The sequence below is a fragment of the Photinus pyralis genome, unplaced genomic scaffold (genome assembly GCF_008802855.1).
Source record: "Photinus pyralis isolate 1611_PpyrPB1 unplaced genomic scaffold, Ppyr1.3 Ppyr1.4_LG3b, whole genome shotgun sequence".
NCBI classification, from domain to species: Eukaryota; Metazoa; Arthropoda; class Insecta; order Coleoptera; family Lampyridae; genus Photinus; species Photinus pyralis.
The window spans coordinates 6,338,886-6,346,289 of record NW_022170510.1 but is presented as its reverse complement, the minus strand read 5'-3'; the positions used below and the strand labels follow the sequence as shown (position 1 = coordinate 6,346,289).

The 7,404-nt window shown below is 35.1% G+C and overlaps 1 protein-coding gene across 4 annotated transcripts in view; it reads left to right on the top strand.

Annotated features, from left to right (window-relative positions):
* Window positions 1-4,360: 4,360 nt before the first annotated feature.
* Window positions 4,361-7,404, top strand: part of LOC116166521 (flocculation protein FLO11-like) — a 53,160-nt gene continuing 50,116 nt past the window's right edge. For 3 of the 4 annotated variants that reach the window (XM_031481496.1, XM_031481493.1, XM_031481491.1), the window contains exon 1: window positions 4,361-4,695. The gene's annotated coding sequence lies outside the window, so the exon portion shown is untranslated. Of the gene's footprint in view, window positions 4,705-7,404 lie in introns of all 4 variants that reach the window. The other variant, XM_031481492.1, reaches the window with a different exon arrangement.

Genomic DNA, 7,404 nt, shown 5'->3' with positions numbered 1-7,404 from the left:
TGCACTCCCCTTATGGATTCTCTTTTAACCACAGGTTAAAATGCATGTTGTAAAGGATTAGGCCAGTCAAAATCGACACAAAAATCGCTAAATTCGCAAAAGATTGGGTATTTTACTAAATTAGGAATTTTTGGAAATATACAGCGATGTTTCACGTGCCGAGAAACGAGGGTAGTTTATCAGAACTTTTGCACCCCGGGCGGTAACTTGGTATAAACCTCCGGAGGCATAACATAACAAGAGAATTTATTTTGCTGACAAAATTTAATTATGAAATTAAATTAGGTGTGTTTGTTAGTGCATTAGTAAGTGCATAATTCACGCAATCACGTTAGGTCTGTTTAGTTTTTAGTGCAAGTTAACTTTGATCGACTTTCACCAAAATATGTTTTAGCGAAGGTGCCAGAATACTTTCTCTGTCTTGGCGGTGCCATTAGGGGCATTATCTTAGGCGGAATCTTTAAAGGAACACTTTTTTTAACCGAACCCATGCGAAAATACTTTCAATCTCGCTTAGAACGTGAGTGACGATTTTATTGGTTAAGAAGTAATCGAGATGGGATTGAGGGGAACGTGGTAAAAATTAGAGGAGAACTTTAGAAAAACTTAAAAACGATCAGAAGCCTTGACAAACTTGCCAATACATTTCAGAAGTTTGAATTATAGATTCCGGATCAAGATCAAGACATACATGATTGCCTTTACGAGGTTTCTAAAAGACTTCTAACATAAAATTACAATGTACTAAAGTAGATTTCCTCATACACAGACGGAATTGACCAATTGAAGTAACCAAAGTAGAAGCTCAATACACAGAAATATAAAATCTAAAGAAGTACTAATTGGAGTTGTTGAAATGTTTCCTCCTCATTTATTAGGACGCTCCTGGATCATGTATTTCAAATTTCACATACGAGGTATTGATAAAATTCAACCCAAGCTCCCTATGACTGGTTTTTCACATTTAGATTATGTTGAGAAAACGTATATTGAATTCACATTAAGATCATTAATAGAATAGCATTAGAAATCAACTTTATAGCTTTACCAATGGAGGTAAATGTACCTCAATGGCTTTACCAATAGTATTCGATTTAAAGAAATTGTATTACATATTACCTGTATCGACAAAAAATTATTCTGTATTTAGACACTCGTCCATTGATTCTTTTTAATGAAAATTCAAAACCTTCAGCTATGATGGCTTCGTCTAAATTTTTATGTTAGGTATACAACATGACTAGGGAATGCAATCCCGCAGCAAAATCTAAATCCCGGTATTTGCGGGATCCCGCAAAACTTTAAATAAATTGCCAAATAAGCAAAAATGTGCGGTTAACTTCTGTATTAAAATAAATCGCTAATGATCACAATATTTAACAAAAAAGTACCTTCAACCTAACTTAGAGCTAAAAAAAACCTCATCTGTAAAGCACAAAAAGGTGAACTCGACGGTGAACTTCTAAAGGGCCTCAAAAATCATAGTACATTTTTAACGAAAAATAACTTCTCAGTTATGCGTTTCATTAACAAAGTAAACAGAGTCGTCCCCTTTGCCGACAAGTTCCTCAGTCATGCAAATCCCGCGGGATCCCGCTCCATTTATGTGCGGGATTAGGTAATCCCGCAAAAATGCTGCGGGATCCCGGCACCTGCCCTGTAGAATCCATAATTTCAAACAGTTCGAGGATTGGGCTACTAGTTCAAAAGTTACAGCCCTTTGAATTTTTTTTCGAAATTGGTTTCCAGTCTATAACTTTTGATTGAGAAGTCTAATCGAAAAAGTACGAATTGTTTTGGATTCTACGCCCCAAAATTAATAAGAAAAAGTGGTTTCCCCAGAAATTTTGGTGTAGTCGTTTTTTGGTAAAAAAGGAAGGTTATACACTGCCATTTTTCGAGCCCCGAAAAAAAATTGTCGCAGATCGACCGGGAAAAGAAATTTTCTTATAGAATGTGCCCTGTAGAATCCATAATTTCAAACAGTTCGAAGATTGGGCTACTAGTTCAAAAGTTACAGCCCTTTGAATTTTTTCTCGAACTTGGTTTCCAGTCTATAACTTTTGATTGAGAAGTCTAATCGAAAAAGTACGAATTGTTTTGGATTCTACGCCCCAAAATTAATAAGAAAAAGTGTTTTCGCGAGAAATTTTGGTGTAGTCGATTTTTGGTAAAAAAGGAAGGTTATACACTGCCTTTTTTTGAGCCCCGAAAAAAAAATTGTCTCAGATCGACCGGAAAAAAATTTTTCTTATAGAATGTGCCCTGTAGAATCCATAATTTCAAACAGTTTGAAGATTGGGCTACTAGTTCAAAAGTTACAGCCCTTTGAATTTTCTTTCGAAATTGGTTTCTAGTCTATAACTTTTGTTTGAGAAGTCTAATCGAAAAAGTACGAATTGTTTTGGATTCTACGCCCCAAAATTAATAAGAAAAAGTGGTTTCCCCAGAAATTTTGGTGTAGTCGTTTTTTGATAAAAAAGGAAGGTTATACACTGCCTTTTTTTGAGCCCCGGAAAAAAATTGTCTCAGATCGACCGGGGAAAAAAAATTTTTATAGAATGTGCCCTGTAGAATCCATAATTTCAAACAGTTCGAAGATTGGGCTACTAGTTCAAAAGTTACAGCTAGGGAATGCAATCCCGCAGCAAAATCTCAATCCCGGTATTTGCGGGATTGTTAGATGTTAATCCCCCCTTTAAATAAATTGCCAAATAACCAAAAAGGTGAACTTCTGTATTAAAATAAATCGCTAATGATCACAATTTTAACAAAAAAGTACCTTCAGCCTAACTTAGAGCTAAAAAAACCTCACCTGTAAAGCATAAAAAGGTGAACTCGAGGGTGAACTTCTAAAGGGCCTCAAAAAACATAGTACATTTTTAACGAAAAAAGTTTAACAATTATTTAAAAAGTAACTTCTCCGTTATGCGTTTCATTAACAGTAAACATAGTCGTCCCCTTGGTCGACAAGTTCCTCAGTACGCAAATCCCGCGGGATTCCGCTCCATTATGTGTGGGATTAATCCCGCAAAAATGCTGCGGGAACCCGGTATTTCGGGATCCCGCGATCCCGGTATTGCATTCCCTAAACATGACTCAATAACGTTGGTTACAAAATCCGTCATAAAAAAGCAGAGGAAAATATCTGCATAATTTTTATCCCCTATCGATGAAACAATGTCTGAAGAAGAGAAACACATCGAAGAGGAAATATGCGAGGAAATATTTTTAATTTCCAGTAAATTCATTGGCCAAATTTCAAATTCAACGCTTAATTAGGTATAGTGGAAGTAATTAAACACCTTCAAAAGTAAGATCAAATTTATTAACTGGAAAAACTGTTGATTCACAAAATGAAGGATTGACGAATTTACTGTGTTGTTTATTAATTTTTAAGGTTGTAACATAATGCCACCAAATTTTTTTTTCAAAACACTTCTGCATTATTGTTTTGCGATATATTTTCATGGATTAGCGAATTATTAAGATTATGTATCGTTTTGTATCACTCGTATGGTAGACATAAGACCGAACATTGAAGGTAACCGCACATCATTTATCATCAACTGTAGATGAATGTACTGGACCTACTAAAAGAGAGAATTTAAAACTCTTCAATTTCTTATAGGGATATTTTTATGTAAAAGTACTAGTTTCTGACGTATATTGAAAAAACGTAAACAAAACCCGGTTTTTTTTGTTAATACAAAAAAATAACATATTTCCGGGTCAAAATTTTGGAAGAAATTTTTATGGGGTCGTTTGTAATGACAAAAAAAGCAATCGACAAAAAAAAACTTCCCTAAGGAATTATTTCATTATTGGTACAATTTTCGATCTCTCTGACGCCTGGACTAATCATGAAATTTAAAATTGAAAGTTATTGGTCGGGATCTCGAGTGGTAAGTGCAAATCCGTTGCAGGGTCCTAAGAGTTCAACAAGGGGTTATTAAAATATATACCTTTAATTAATAGATTTTTATAAGCATAAAAAAACAACCCGAGGTTCAATGTTACACAGAACTGCTCATCGTAAGTGTAGAATGACGGTAATCAATTATGGATCTCTTCCCAGCAGATTTGTTTTTGTTTTGAAAAAACCAGTACAGTGTTGATGCTTTCCATTTTCCCAGAAAGAAGATACTATCTCGTTATTAATTTCCAAACTACATCTCCGTAAGCAAAACTGATTGTAAATCATTCTCTGGGAACCTTGAACGTTTTGCGTTGGTGTATTTGAATATTAACTAAAATCGTCACTATCGTATCGTATTGATCAAACTAAACTCCCCACTCCCCCTGCTCGAAAGTACGTTCCTGATTTTTATCACTGCATATGAGATAGTCACGAGTAGAATGTTTAAACGGTTGCTTAGTAACGTGATCACAACTAAGTACGGGGAGTGATTGCAAGGTACAATTGAGAGGTTCATAGTTTGATAAATTCAGTACTGGTCCGGTCATACTCTTGGTGACTTGTAAAACTCGCGCATAGGTGACGCGCACTTGAATACGTGTATTATACTTTTTTTTTTAATTTTACACTTTAAATTAATACGTCCGTCTTTCTCTACCGTTTAAATATCCATTATTAACTTTTAGTGTGTGTGGGTTATTATCGCAATTGTAATGCGCCTACGTCACATTTACGGTTAACTGTGTACCTGATTCACAAATACCTAATACAAATTGGTACGTAAGGTCAGTTATTTTTTTGCGCACGAAGAGAATTTCTATACACAAATTATGTGGATTTGGTTTGTTTTTATAAAACACGAAATATTTAGAGCGTTATTAATAATAATTTGGGTAACATTTCCGGAATTTAAAAATGAATACTTAATCGCGCTTATTGCTTTGCTCAAAAACCAGTTCCCCAAAGCGTATTCACGCTGGGATACATACCAATAAACTTGTAACCATCTTCAAATCATTTCCATAACTACTTTTAGTAATTAGCTTCTAGTGCCCCTGTACCTAAAGTATGCATTACGATTCATACTTTAATATTGAAGGGTCACTCAATACACTTGGCAATTCGGTGTTATGGATTTTATGTAATGTAATGTTAATGTATCTGCTTTTATTCTATTTGACAAGTTCTCGCTGTAATATTGTCATATCCAGTGAGAAATTCGTTGTGATTGCACTAGATTTAATTAATGCCATTGGCGACTTTGAAAAGGCTATGAAGAGACAACTCAAAAGTACCTTTTCGATTTGATAATTATGCATTGTTTTGCGTCCAGAGATGAAATTTGGGGCTCTTTTCGTTTCTTGGTCATTTATTATTTAAATGTGGAGATCGCAATTGATGCTGGCAAGGCGATAATCAGATTACTCTCGAAATGTAGTGTATATGTACCTACTCGAAAAATCTCACGAAAATGAAGAAGATGCGAAAATGAGCGAAAATGTTGGGTAATGTAGTGAAAATGTCATTGTAATGGTTCCATCGCCAAATGGGGTAAACGGAATTAATTGAAAATCCCAGATCTCCCCATAAAATATAATGAAGTAAAATTTACGTAAACAACTTTTTACTTCACTATATTTTATGGGGAGATCTTGGATTTTCAATTAATGGTGAAAATGTAATAAAATGTCATAGCCCTGAAAATGCAGAAATATTTCGGGAAATGCGAGGACACGAGTGCCAATTGTTGCACAAATTGACTGATCTTAAACGCAGCGCTCTTGTGAAGTTGTCGACCAAAAATGAACCGCTCGAAAATGAATCAACGTACTTAGTTGATAGTTCCTAATTCAGTGTACCTCATTCTACCAACGTTTTTTTGATTGTACATGTGCAGTTTTTGAAAATCTGATGGAAGACCAACCAGCAATACATTTTGCATATTCCTTGTAAAGTTACCAATAACGATACAGCCTCGGATACAGCAATAATAGGTAAATATGCATGTGAATGGATAAATCCTATTTAGCGGTATTTGGACACCAATTATATAGAATATTGTGATTGATATTAGATCTACACATATCAACCCTTAAATAACGCAAATTTAGAAATAATTTTCCAACATGGGCGGTACGTTTCTTAAGTGAACGTAGTGGAAAGAAATAAATCCAAATTAGGGATGTTTGCACACCAATTATTGAAATATTGAGATGGATATTAAATCTACACGCATCATCCCTTAAATAGTGGCAATAAAATTAATACATATAGGCTTTAGGGAGTGTAATTTTCAAGCTTTGCCGAAAATAACACCCATGTTAATTTTATTCACGTTATTTATAAGATAAGGAATGATAATATCAATTGCAACGTTTGATGCTGACTGGGGACTCCTCATTTTATGCGGGCGAGAAAACCAGACAAGTTCCGAAAAAACTATTAATGTATCTCTTTCTGAATTCAAGGCACCTTATACTGTACCAACCATCATTTTTATTGTATCTCTGCCGTTTCGGAAAATCTCTTTCCAAAAATCATGGCCAACTTTACCAGAGCACCAGACGGGTTTTGAATATGTCCTCAAAGTGTTAATGTACCTTTTCCAGAATTTAATGTATCAAAACTCGTTTTTACTCGTATTATACCACTGACGTTCCCGAAATACTTGGTGCCGAAAAATCTCGGCCCACTTCCTCTCTCACTTCACGAGAGTACCGAAAGCATTTCTAATAAACCTCCTTATGCACCCAAACCCTTTACTATTGGAACCTATGAAAAATCTTTTCTTGTTGTGCTTTTCTCTTTTCACTGACTCCTGTCCCACACACATGCTCTTCATCCAACCCCTCTCTTAAATCTTCTAAGACATCCTTCCCTCCTTTTTGGTCTTTCTCGCCGCCTTCTCCCCTCAATCAGCATTCTACCCACCCTTCTCTTCTCATTACATTTCCAACTCATTGCGACTTCAGTCACTTCGCTCATCTCCCTTAATGTGCCATTTCGAATTACTCCTAGTTTATCCCATCGTCCACCTCAACATCATTTCAGCCACATCTCATCTTTGTTTTAATAAATCATGGCGGCCCGCATTGCAGATTTAAAGACCTTTCATATCAATGTTATTGATCTCCTGGCAGCAAATATATTATTAATTTTTTAGCTTATGCATTCATTTAACCTCTGTCAACTGCCTGTCTTTTTCTACTTCCCTTTTTTTAAACCCTCTTACTGCTTTTGAATCATTTTTGGTATTTGACACTCTAAAATATTTTATATTTGTTTATTATTATCGTTATACTTATAAGTTGGCAGAAATTAATCTGGCAGCACTGAATAATAGTGAGAATTCTGATTTTTGGCTTTTGAAATTAATTGCAAATTTTACAACGCTGAACGTAATTCACAAGGCAAGATTTTAATTTTGGCCGTGAAGTAGATAAAGGATTAGTCGCGGACGATAAAGATTGAAAGCGGACGTTTAC